Raw genomic sequence first — 14102 nt, forward strand, 5'->3', positions numbered from 1 at the left:
CGGAAGAAGAAAAAGACAGTATAACAATAGTGCTCGGTGCGATTGCCCCGTGGCCCTAAATATATATATATATATATGACTAATAGAAATAGAATGACTAATAGAATAAATAGCAAATAAATAAATAAATGAGAAGATGTTGTAACACTAAGATACATGAGCAGAAAAATCTTTAAAAATGGTTCAAGTAAAAGCCAAATAAAAAAGATAAGTCTTCAGTTTGCTCTTAAAGATCTGAAGTGTGTCTGAGGGCCTCAGGTCTTCAGGTCTTCCACCAACGTGGACCACAGAGAGAAAACGACGCCTCACTGTGGGTTTATGTTCTAAGTTTTGGTTTTATTAAAAGGCCAGAAGACCTGAGGGTCCTCCAGGGTTCATAGGATAAGAGATTATAAACCAGTAAAAGGTTACTTACAAACTAAATTAGAAGACCTAATGAATCAACTGATACCAGTGGTGGACTCAGACTGTTTGAAGGGCAGGGGTGAAAAAATAAAAGGGGCCCATTCTGCACAACATGGGGCCCCAACAGCGTGATTAGCATTAAGTTATAAGGAGATCCAGATCAAAGTAATTAATGATATGGTACTGACAATTAAGATTATAACCAAACCTCTATGATAAAACCACACAGGGAACTTTAAAACCTTGAATTGTTGCACAAAGAGTGCTTCAGTGTTTCATCTGCCCTCAAATATGTGGTTATGTGCAAAGCGTTATCAGTATCCTTTCTGTTGATACTCCTTATTTCTGTTTGCTGTCATATAAAATGTGCGTTTTATGGTTTACTGAATACATTTCCAAGCTGCATTTTACTAAAAGTCATAATACAGATTATTGCTAATTTTATTAATCCCTAACAAGCACTTATTTAAATTAAATTAAATTAAATTAAATTAAATTTAAACACATGATGACACCTCTCTCCGATGGACAAGTAAAAGCTCGGAAAAAAGTTTAGTACAATTGAAGTTTTCCTTGGGAAGATAAACACAATAGAGACCTTCTTCCAAGGCTTATAAGTGTCTTGCCAGTGAAAATGACATACATTTAAAAAAACACCAAAGAAATAAAATAAAACTAAAACACATATTATGACACCTCTCTACAATGGAAAGGAAAAAGCTCCAAAAAAAGTGAGGCCAGGGGTCAGCATGTCCAGGTACCCGCCTTTGCCTTTCTCCACTCTGCACCCGACCCTTAGGCCCAACTCTATGGGTGGTGGGCCACAGGTCGACGGGTCCTAATTCCTTCGGGAGACGCTCGCCTTGTGCTCCCATCCCGGGCGAGGTACACTGATGTCAAAGGTCTTGCTTCATGAGGGTTTTTGAATTGCTCTTAATCTGGCACCTGCCCTGGGACCACTTTGCCTTGGGAGACCCTACCAGGAGTTATTGCTCCCGACAACACAGCTCCCAGGGTAACTGGGGCACACAAACTCCTCCACCGCGTTAATGTGGCGATTCTTGAGTTAAGATATGATGAAAATTAAGACACATATACGTATAATACGTATGACGTCTCTCCAGTTAGCAAAAAAAAAGGTTTGAAAAAAAATGAACTGGAATTGGATTTTTCCTTGGGAATATGAACACAAGAGAGACCTCACAAGGCTTACAAGTGTCTTGACTGTGAAAAGGACCACTTTGCCTTGGGAGACCCTACCAGGAGCTATTGCTCCCGACAACACGGCTCCCAGGGTCACTGGGGCACACAAACTCCTCCACCGCATTAATGTGGCGATTCTTGAGTTAAGATATAATAAAATTAAAAGACATATTATAATGTCTCTCCAGTGGGCAAATAAAATCTCCAAAAAAAAATTAGTACAATTGAAGTTTTCCTTGGGAAGATAAACACAAGTGTGTCTTGACAGTGGAAATTACATACATTTCAAAAACAACAATGACATGAAATAAAAATAAAACACATTATGACTTACCGCATTTTGACTTTTTTTTTAATCATGTCAACTTTTTTCGTAATTTTGACTGTTTTTCATGATTTCAACTTTTTTGTCATTTTGACTTTTTTTCATGATTTCAACTTTTTTGTCATTTTGACTTTTTTTCATGATTTCAACTTTTTTTGTCATTTTGACTTTTTTCATGATTTCAAATTTTTTTGTAATTTTGACTTTTTTCATGATTTCAAGTTTTTTTTGTCATTTTGACTTTTTTCACGATTTCAACTTTTTTCGTCATATATATATATATACACACACACACACACACAGACACACAGACACACACACACACTCTCTCCAATGGACAAGGAAAAGCTCCAAAGAAGTTTAGTGCAATTGAAGTTTTCCTTGGGAGAAGAGAGACCTTCTTCCAAGGCTTACAAGTGTCTTATTTATATATATTTTGATTATTCTTCCATCCATTCACTTTTCTTTTTTTTGGATAAAAATATTACCAATTCTGCTTTTTGAAAGCATTCTTATTTTAAAGCATTTTTTCCACACCTGCCTAAAACTTACCTTGTTAACAAAATCACAAAAACAAACTTCCTAAAAGTGACTGTCACTTCAGCAAGAAACAAAATCCTCTAATGAGGAATCTAAACAGCACAAGGTGGTCTCTGTAGTTCATGGTGAGCAAATAGATAAAGATCCCTCACTATGTTAAACTCTTTGTGGGCTTCAGGAGAGGACATACACCATCACCCAACCAATTCAGAGACAGCAACCTTGCACTGCAATACAGTAACCAAAATATTACATAACTTAGACTGAGCATGTCGATCCCTACCTCTTTCAGCATTATATTCAGGACTCTGCACAGGGCTCTGGCAACATGCAGAAAAAAAGGCTTCCACTTTCTCCTTCTTTCTCTTTGTCTACAGGTTTCACAAAGTAAATAAAAAACTACATAACATGTAAAAACTCTGAATAGTATTTCCAATCCAACCAGATCCACAGTGTGTCTGCCCAGTGGTCTGTCCAGTCTGTGGAGAGCACACACTCTAAATAGACTCTAATAGACTTCAACTGTGTTTACACAGACTGCCTGTGTGTTCTGTGTTCTAATTCATATGCAGACATTAGAACACAGAACACATGGAACCCTGAGACACAAAAACACACACATCATCATTTCAAATCATAACATCATTGAGAAATATGTTTTGAAAGATTCATTTTATATGTCAAGATGGATTTTCATTGTGAAAAATAATCTCTTGCAATCTACATTGCATCCTTTCAATACTTAGATTCAATAAATCCATCTGGGATATAAAGTTCAACCCATTAGGAACCCTTAGTATTCATTTTGACTTCAACTTTTTTTCTCATTATTTTGACTATTTTCTACTTATTTTGACTTTTCGTGACTTCAACTTTTTTCATGTGACTTCAACTTTTTTTCTTTTTTTTCTCATTCTGACTATATTCTCATTATTTTGACTTTTTTTTACTCATATATATATAAATATATATATATATATATATATATATATATATATATATATATATGTGTGTGTGAACAAATGCCTAGAAGAATTGATGCTGATTTGAAGGCAAAGGGTGGTCACATTAAATATTGATATTCATTTATATATTAATTTATATATATATATATATATATTTATTTATTTATTTTAATTCATATTTGACAGGAAATGCACAATAAATATTGTCTTTTGTAATTTTTTATTCTTTTTATTAGGGCCTCGGGGCAATCGCATGGGGCAAAAAAAAGTATATATAGTAAAAAATATATATATTTTTGCCCCATGCGATTGCCCCGAGGCCCTAATAAAAAGAATAAAAAATTACAAAAGACAATATTTATTGTGCATTTCCTGTCAAATATGAATTAAAATAAAAAACAATGCCAGCAATGCAACACAAGTATCAGCAATAATATATAGTTCAAGTATTTAAAGTAAAAGTAAAAAGGTTTAACAGGTCAGTCTGCAAAAACAAGCAATTTTTAAAATGTTTGTTTTCTCAATAAAGAAGCAGAAAATTTGAAATATAAATGAGCCTGTCAAATTCATCTGCTTTCCAGGATAGCAGAATAGGTATCTATTCTGCTCTATTATATCTATTAATACTATCTCAAAATTTTAGCTAAGCAGTACCAAGTAAATGTACTTAGTTACTAAACTGCCCACATAAGAACCAAGGAGTTAACTCAATATTCACACTAAAGATTTTTCAGTTTTTAAAGCGACAAAAACACATTTTAAATTCTGAGACCAGCAAACCATAAATACAGCTAAATCACATGATCGACTTGACGTCCCTGATTCAACAAACAAAGTTAAACAGTTCTGAAGCTCAGTGTTACAGTCAGGTGTCTGTAATGAGACATTTCTCCTTGACATTTCTGAACACATCATTATGTGAACTGCAGTTCAGCTGCTTTAGCTTTCTGCTTTCACGTCACATCCACAAACCAGCAGACAGAGGGCGCCAAGCTCTCACTTCTCACGAGTCTCACACTCACTGCTTTCTTTCTTATTTATGACCTATGCCAAATCAAAATATATTAGAGGTCAAATGTGGACAAGTAAGCCTTTGTTGAACTGTGACCTGGACATTTAAAGCTTCAAATATTAGCACTTATACAGTATGTTAACAGATAATTAAATTACTTCATGTAATATGCAAGTATATCATATATTAATAAACAAGAAATAGGGATTTTCTTAAACAAACTACAGCTTTTAAAGCTCATTTTTTAGTATTATTTTTATGTAATTACCTCTGCCTTGTCTGTCTTACATTTTTATTTGATTATATGACATTATCATGGTTATATGCAGTGGTGGAAGAAGTATTCAGATGCCTTAATTCAGCTCTACCAGGTGTCCAGATGGCACACCTGGTAGAGTGCACACCACAGAGGCCCAGGTTCCAATCCGGGCTCCGAGCCCTTTCCCGCATGTCTTCCCCCTTCACTCTATATATCTATATTGTCAATAAAAGCTACAAAATGCCCAAAAAATATCTTTTAAAAAAGTACTTATTCCACACTGTGAAACTACTCCACTACAAGTAAAAGTCCTGCATTCAAGACCTTAAAGTATCAAGAATATAAATACTCATTATGCAGAACGGCTCCACTCAAATTGTTTTTATAAATTCCAAATATATTATTGGATTATTATTAATTATGCTTTTATGTAAGCAGCATTTTATTGATGTCAACATAGGGCTCATTTAACTAATTTATATACTGTTATCTGGTTAATTTATAAAAATGTATCATATTTTTTGTGTTAAATCTCGACCTGAATAGTAACTGAAGCTGTAAGCTCAATAAAATGGAGTAAAAAGTATGAAATTTGCCTCTAAAATGTAGTGAAGCAGAAGTATAAAGTTACATAAAATGGAAATACTCAAGTACCTCAAAAGTACAGGACAGTTGAGTTAATGCACTTCCACCACAGGTTATATGACACATTCTGTCTGTATTTAGTCACATTTATTCCACAACACCTTATCTAATACCTTATTTATTAATTCAATACCATAGGGAATCTCCATAGGGAAGACAGATTAATGCACAAAAGCTACACAATATCTAGTCACGTTGTTTGTCACAGAAACAGAATATAGAATAATTTTCTTTGAGTACAGTCTGTATAAGAAAGTTGCTTGTTAAATAACACCTTCCTTTGCCCTTTTTCCTTCACTTATACAGTATATACAGTATATTATTATCACCATCAGAATTCCTGTTCCTGGCCCTTTCTGTGAATTATGCATTCATTTTCTGTCCCTGCTGGTTCTGATATAGCTTTTGTTATTTTGCTGTTTTGCTGTTTCTGTCCTGCAGTGAGAGGATTTCACTCAGCCCCCCGGGGTGCTCACACAAAAATGGGATTTCACATCCTCGTCTCTCTTGTTTCCAATTTTATTTTTCAATTTTATCCTTTCTGTAAAAAAATGTGTTTAATATCTTGGGGGAAATAAATGGGCCTTATTTTATTTTATTTAATTTTTTACAGTTTTTACATGTGATCGTGTAGAATTTAATGTGGTTTATTTAAAGCATTTCAATGATTAAAAGGACTTTAACCTCTCCTGTTATGTTCGTTTCTCAGGAAAAGCACTAATGTTTGAGGGTCAATTTGACCCGGGGCATGTTTAATTATCCAAAAGTGTCAGAAACCAAAATATCCCAATAAACATTGTTTATATTTCATTTTAACTCAATTTCAAACAATTTCAATCAATATTTAGTGCAATGGTGTTCTTTACCTCTCACAGATTATGGTTCAATTCACACGTTTTTCATGAAAAAATGCATGTCAAATTTTTTTTTTTTAAATATATATTGGATAGACCTACATATAAAATACAATGGTTTTACATGCCATCGATTTTTTTGTTGTTGCAAATATGTGAAATGAACCATTTTCATTTTATATGTTGATTACACTAATTAAGCCAAGCAGAAGAAGTTTCATCCCGTTTTTTTTAAACTTTGAAATGGGTCAATTTGTGCTGCAACATAACAGGAGGGTTAAATACATGGGCAAATAATTTAGAGAGAAGATTATTTTTGTATTTTTTCTGATTGTTAGAAAACCGATGGAACCTTAACGTGAACATCTCTAAGTCTGACGTCTTGAATACCAACATGTCCCTCACAAAGCTTTCCTTTACTCGCTCTGTTGATGTAAACAGGTTCAGACATCTTGTTAAGACATTGTAACACAGGCCTCATTCTGCAGTGTGAGCTGAAACATCACAGCCAACAAGAAGAGGTGCAGCAGCACATCTCCCACTATGGCACTGCTGCAAGAGAGAGAGGTCAGAGGTATTTTTTTTTTGAGTGGGAGTATTTGGATGCAGTCCAAAACTTTACTTTTTCTGCTTCCTGGAGATGAAAATGCGAATTCACTCTCCACTAACGATCTCTTTGACATTCATTAATGACCTTACAAAGTCAAGCGGAAAAAATATTTCATGCACATTTCCATATAATCCATTTTCTCACAGAGGGCAATATATACCAAAAAGTGTTTGGTGCCATTTGTTAAACACTTTGTTTTAATGTTTTAGTCCTCTGTGTGCCTGGAATAATTCATTTTTATCACATTGCAGCTGCTATATTTGTACGATTATAACATTAAATTCCTATTAACTTTCCTACTGATCAGATGTGCTACATTTTTGACATGCTGGCTTGTTACACAGCCACCTGTTTAAACTTAAAAAATGCATATAAGGCAGCAGGTATAATGTTGAATCTCTGTCAGCTAAAAATCAAATAGTAGCAGGTATACTACGCAGGGAATGGAGGTTTTATTTTCATTTTATGTATCCATCTATATATTTATTTCATTATTTATTTATCTATGCATTTATTTATTCATCCATCCATCTATGTATTTTTTAAACAAATATTTCAATTTTAAAAAATTAATTACATTTTTATTTTATTTTATTTATTTATTTATTGATTGATTGATTGATTTATTCATTCATTCATTCATCTATCCATCTATGTTTTTTATTTATTTTTAAATTTGAAAAAAAAAATACATTTTATTTATTTATTTATTCATCCATCTATTTATTTATTTGTTAATTAAGTTTTAATTAAAAATAAATAATATTGAAAAAAATGTCATTTTCATTTTAACTTTATTTGTCCTTAATTTAGACATTTCTTCTGTTGCCAGCTGTGGTTGTTCATGTGTTTTGTATTAATTTGGGTAGTTGGACAGGTTGTGACAAGGCTGAGTGTAAACAAAAACAAAATGTTTTGTGTCTGAACAGTTACCTGTTTTTATTCCTGACTGACGATTAATAAACAGAATAGCAGCAGGTAGTGGAGATGCTGTGGTGATTAATAACTGAATCATTCACAGCTTTTCCGTGTTGGCAGCGAGAACACAACATCTTCCCCGTTTGGATACGAGCCTGGTGAAATGTGTGTTTGTTTGTCTGTTTTGTTCTGTGTTGCTGTTGGTACATGTGGCATTTTTGTTTACTCGTCACTCACAAGCTGCATGTGTTGTCCAACAACAACGTCTGTGGATTATCTTCAGTAACTGGGTCCTGATGTCATGTTGAGTTTTTGAAATGTATTTTTTGGGCACTTTGGGCACCACAAGCTATCTAGTTCCATTATATTGGAGAAAAAAAAGACATCTCTACAGCTGATATCTCCAACACTTGGCAATTCCAAGCCTCAGTTTGACATTGTTTGACATAGTGGCCAAAAATTGGAATTACAACTTCACCCAAAAATACTTTTCCCATAGACTTACAATGGGAAAAAGATGTCTGTCTGTAAATCAGTGAATTCATTTTGTTTTTATGTCACAACCCACAGGAAATGACTCATTTTACTGTCATAAATGGATTAATTCATCATTTGGAAAGTCTAAAAGAACAACATTGACTCATTTTTATCCCCCTTCAAGTCATCAGAGCACTAAATTGCTTGTGCAATGGGCTCCACAGATGCAGAAGATCCATAGAAGATGTCGGAAATTTTATGCACAGAAGTTGAACTTTTTTTTGGCTCCACACGGCACTGATCAGCTTTCATAGGAATGAATGGGGCCCAAGCTCTAACACTGTATCCAGTTTCCTTTATAAGACAGTTTAGAAAGTAAAATGAATGCATGTAAATGCTGTTGAAGACAACATAGGTACCGCAAATGACATAGTAACATTGGTTTGCAAAAATCGTGACACATTAAGTAATTAAGTTACCTTACTTAACGCCTGGGTGAATGAAAAGTAACTCATGAAACTGAATACATTTGCTTAATTGCTGTATCTAAGTACAATTTGAGGCATTTGTACTTGAGTATTTGTATTTTATGTAATTTTAAACTACATTTCTACAATGTAATACATGTCTTAGCAATTTTCTTCTCAACATTGAAAACTATTCTGTATTCTGTTTCTGCGACAAACCCTTTGGAGACCCAAAAGCATCAAATGAATAGATAAATATGGTATTAAACAACGTTTAATGGAATAAATGTGACTAAATACAGACGGAATGTGTCATATAACTAGTGGTGGAAGTGCATTAACTCAAATGTTCTGTATTTAAGTACTAGTAATTTGAGGTACTTTACTTTAGTATTTCCATTTTATGTAACTTTATACTTCTGCTTCACTACATTTTAGAGGCAAATATCGTACTTTTTACTCCACTACGTTTAGCTGACAGCGTTAGTTACTTTACAGGTTGAGATTTAACACAAAAACATGATGACATTTTAAAGACCACATTAACAGTATATAAATTAGTTAAATGAGCCCTATGTTGACATCAGTAAAATGCTGCTCATATAAATGCATCAATAATAATAATCCAATAATATATTTAGAATATATTTAACAATCTGAGTTGGTCCATTCTGCATAACTAGTACTTTTACTTTTGATACTTTAAGTACATTTTGATGCTGATACTGGTGATATTACATTTAGCTGACAGCTTTAGTTTACAGCTTTACAGGTCACAATCTAACATGAAATTATTACATTCTAGATTAATGAGAAGCACAAAAGCTACAGGTAGAAATTTTACGACGAAGTATTAGGGCCACATTGAGACACATTTACGACTTTATTCTCATAATTAATGAAATGTTTTTGACTTTATCCTCATAATTAATAAAATATTTATGACTTTATTCTCGTAATTAATACAATTAATTATTATTAATTAATTAATTAATTCAGTATTTACGACTTTGATCTTGTAATTTTTTTTCCATCTATATGTGGCCCTAATACTCCATAGCAAAAAAAAATTACTCATTTTTATTTTTTTCCTTTTAATTCAGGGGTGAACTTAATGGAGATATGAATTAGGTCGCTTTGGTTAAAACAATCTAAATTTGATTAATTAAAAATTATGAATTGATTAGATGACGTATTGAGGTGATAATATCGTGAGCAATGTGTCAGCATCAGGTAGATTACATGAGATCCTTCCTGCGGGGAGAGGCCAGGGAGAGGCTGCCATCGTGTGTGTGTGTGTGTGTGTAAGAGAGAGCGATGTGTGTGTGTGTGTGTGTATGTGTGTAATATGTGCGTGTGTCTGCGCGGCGGCGGATTCCCATCACAATCCAAGATGGCGGCGGAGCGGACAGCCGGCTCGGCACCACAGTGACTGACTGACTGACAGACTCGTCGGACGGTTGGAAAGCGTTAACGGTTACACTCGGAGATTCTGAGTCATATTCAGGTCACCTCTCCGGTTCATTTTTAATTCTTCCTCCCGGTACCGACAGCGGTGTGATGAACCAGCACCGGTAGACGTTGACACCGGGGGAAGTTGAGAGTGTGAGGACTAAATTGCGGGGTGAGTAGGAGATGATGAACCGTTACAATGACCGCCTGGCCGGGGAGGATTTACCCAACAGCTGCGTGCTGCCACCAGCTAGAAATCCCTTCATGCTAGCCGCATCCGCTCTCTGCTGTTGTGTATTTGTTTACATTTATTTAATGTTTTAACTGTCGCTAATGTCAAGTAATTTCTCCCGACCCGTTCCTCTCTTTCCCCGAAGCTAAGTCCTGAATGAGCCACAGGTTGCTCGCAATTATAACACTAATGTGTGAACATTTTATTCACCTGTGCTGCGTGTGTGAAGCGAGTCACAGTCACACGACATTAAACCTTTGATATGTGTCTGTTTTACCGGCTGGCGTGCGGTCGTTAAGTGCTATAAATAACCCCAAAACACTAACTAGCTACCCTCTCCTTTGCCTCAGGATATTTTAGGTTTGTTCAGTTTGTACTTTATGTCTCAGAAAATGCCCCTCGTTTAACCGTGCTGTTCAGGCTGTGGCACAAAATGTTCAAGGAGAGTCGTTTCATGATTATATGTCATGGGTTTTTGATGCATATTGAAATCTAGTCAGTATTATTGGCAAAAAAATAAGAGCTGCAGCTAATGATTATATTGGATATATTCTATAAAATGTAAATCCCAGCTCCTCAAAGTCTACAAATATTCAGTTTAATATGATATAAAACAGAGATATTCAGGAAATATCCATATTTGAAAGGCGAAAACGGTATTTTCTGCCATTTTTGCATCAAAAATTACAATTATGTCAGAAAATCATAAATAGTTCCATATTTCTTGTATTTTCAGCCCAAAACCCAAAGATATTTAGTTCAATATGATGTTAACCTGAGAAAATCAGGAAAATAGCATTTTATGTCTTTTTTGCATGAAAAAGTATGCCTAATCATGATCAAAATAGTTAGCTACTGTTTTTCTGTTGATCCTTTACTAGTTGACTAATTGTTAAAAAATATGGTTGCATATAAGGTCTATCCTAGCTTCTTAAAGTATTTAATTTTTTTGTTTTGTCAGTCCAAAACCCAGTGGTATTCAGTTTGATATAATATACATTAGAGAAATTAGGAAATCTTCATATTTGAGAGGCTAAAAAACACCATTTTCTTCCATTTTTGCATGAAAAATTAATCTGTTTCTATTTTTCTGTCAATCCAATAATCGATTAGTCAATTTATAGTTGCAGCTTTAATCACAAATCACATCTGCCCTGCAGGGGCTTTTCAATTTGTGCAGCATGCAGCCTTACTTCAGAGAGGGAAAACTCCCAAAGATGACTTAAAGGAGAAAAAAATAGAAAAACTCAGGAGGAGCAACTGGTTAGGATTCCTCTCCATGCACACAGAATTGCAGACATGCCATGTGTACAGAAATAGACCAACAAATATATAAAATTACAGTATAGACAATCAGCATGACAACATTAAGATAGATTGTAAGCATGAAGCAGACCAGACTATAATAAAGCTGTCAGTGGTTTTGATAAGCTGTCACTGGTGAAAAGGCAAAGAGTTCATTTGTGGGGAAAAAGGTTGCGTGTGTTTACTGATGGAGCCTTGCAGATTATGTGCAAGTTTGGGGAATGTTTGCTTTGTATTGGTGGTGCATCACTGCAAGTATGTCGGAGCTGCAGAAAGGGAAACACGCTTCTTTCTTATTTTATAAATCAGTGAGGATCAGTGGCGAAGGCTTCACATTCTGATGCTTTACTCCTTCACAAAAAAATTTCCCCAGGCTTCGTTTAGTGGTGTCGCACACACACCGGACAGGCAAGTCTGGTCAAATCATACACACGTGTGACAGAAATACTCTCAAGCCTGTCATTTGAAAACCTCAGCTCCACATACCAGAAAGGTAACCGACACTGTAATCCTGTAAATCCTCTGCCTGTGTTTCTGGCTCTTCATTCAAGAGTCCTTATACACATATCATGGAATTCCTCATGGTGTGACTCATGGGTTGCGTATATGATGCACAGGATGCTGTGTTTCCCCTAGGTTTACAGCTTTTCAAGTGCATGCTCCCCTGGGAGAAAATTTTGTACATTTTTAAGTAAAATGCATCGATCTTGTGCACTTTGAGAGCTAAATGAGAGCAAACACCTCACATTACATTCAGTCAGGAGATACCGTGACATAGAATATTTGTTGTCTTTAATGCCTCTCGCAGATTCTAATGCCACTATTCCATTATATACACTGCTGTTAATCATTGCATCTTTTAATTAATTATTGTAAAAGAGAATAAAGGTTCTTGTATGTTGTATTTAAGGCATCTTATTTTGACAGTCTTCTTGTAAATTCTGTGGTGGATTCTGTTAACACATTGTGCTCTTATTTTGAAAGCAGCATGTGTTTAGCGACAGGAAGTAATTCAGACCGTTAGGCACAGTTTAGCCTTTTGTGATTAAAACAACTAATTGTTAGCTAATGCTAACCGAACGGCGTATGCAACAGTGTGTTTGGATCGGTTTGGATAACCTGTGACCTTAAATGACTCATGTTGTGATTTGGCGCAATATAGAAAATAAATTAACTTGATCGTCAACGGGGGTGGGGGGTGGCGGTGTTCAGGGGGGTGGGCCGCCCCCCTAATATAATGGTAGGGGAAACACTGGGATGTTTGTGTCGTGCTGTCTGTTTTCTGTTTGGAGGGGCAGAAGGAAAGTAGCAGGAAATCTTAATATTTGAGAGACAATAGCATTTTCTGCTTTTTTTGCATCAATAATTACGATTAATCCATTATCAAAATAGTTGGGGAATATTTTTCTATCCAGCAATGGATTAGTTGACTCATAATTGCATCTTGTTTATTAGTCCCAAACCCAAAGATATAAACTTTCATATGATTTCCATATCTGAGAGGCTTAAAAACAGCATTGCTGCAATTCTTGATTGAGAAATTACTTTTTATGAATAATCTAATAGTCGATTAATTTTCTGTCGATCCTGTCATCCATTAGTCAACTTGTTGTTGTTCGTGTTGCAAATAAGGCTGCAACTAATGATTGTATGTGATATATTCTTGAAAATGTCATAAAATGTCTACCACGTATACATCACAGCTTCTCAAAGTCATTGTTTCTTGTTTGGTCAGTCCAAAACCCACAGATATTCAGTTTAATATCATATAAACCAGAGAAAAGCAGGACATTTTTTATGCAAAAATGGCAGAAAATAACTCTCAATCTATTATCTAATATATTTTTGTGGCTATTCATTCAATAGTTCCTTCAGATATCAGGGAATTCCACATGGTGAGATGCTTGTTGTTGTGCACATGATGGACAGGATGTTTGTGTTCTGTCTTTTTTTGCCTTGTCTGTTCATGTTTGGAGGGGCGCCCTGCTGGAATGCCAGAGAGGGAAATAAAAGAGTCATACTTGAGATTGAACATGGCACCATGAGAGCCAAATGGCACCGATTTGGATGGTTGCTTGAATGTGCAGGTCCATCCAAGAAGAGGATTTACGGCCGCGAGTAAAAGATCAAAGCACCAGACAGCTAGACAGAGTCTGCTGAGCTGATTGAAGTCTTCAGGTACACTCAGTAACCCTGGTTATCCTGACACCAGCCTTAGGGTTAATGCCTGCTGTCCAGCCAAGTGTCTTCTCCAGTGGCAGTGATGGTGTTAAAGCCTAAAGGCACAGGGTGCATGTTATTCCCATCTTGCGTAATTCAGTGAGCACAAACAAAGTGGGCAAATAAGAGTCTCGCTTCATGGAGCTGTCAGTTACAGAATGTGGGTGATCACCCCTCTCATGCTCGAGGGATATCCGTGTATTTCACTGCAGC

The 14102-nt window shown here is 35.3% G+C and overlaps 1 protein-coding gene across 1 annotated transcript in view; it reads left to right on the forward strand.

Annotated features, from left to right (window-relative positions):
- Nucleotides 1–10000: 10000 nt before the first annotated feature.
- Nucleotides 10001–14102, forward strand: part of LOC131982739 (C-myc promoter-binding protein-like) — a 109081-nt gene continuing 104979 nt past the window's right edge. The window contains 1 exon segment of the mRNA XM_059347320.1: nucleotides 10001–10304. The gene's annotated coding sequence lies outside the window, so the exon portion shown is untranslated.

The sequence above is a fragment of the Centropristis striata genome, chromosome 2 (assembly GCF_030273125.1).
Source record: "Centropristis striata isolate RG_2023a ecotype Rhode Island chromosome 2, C.striata_1.0, whole genome shotgun sequence".
Taxonomy (NCBI): Eukaryota; Metazoa; Chordata; class Actinopteri; order Perciformes; family Serranidae; genus Centropristis; species Centropristis striata.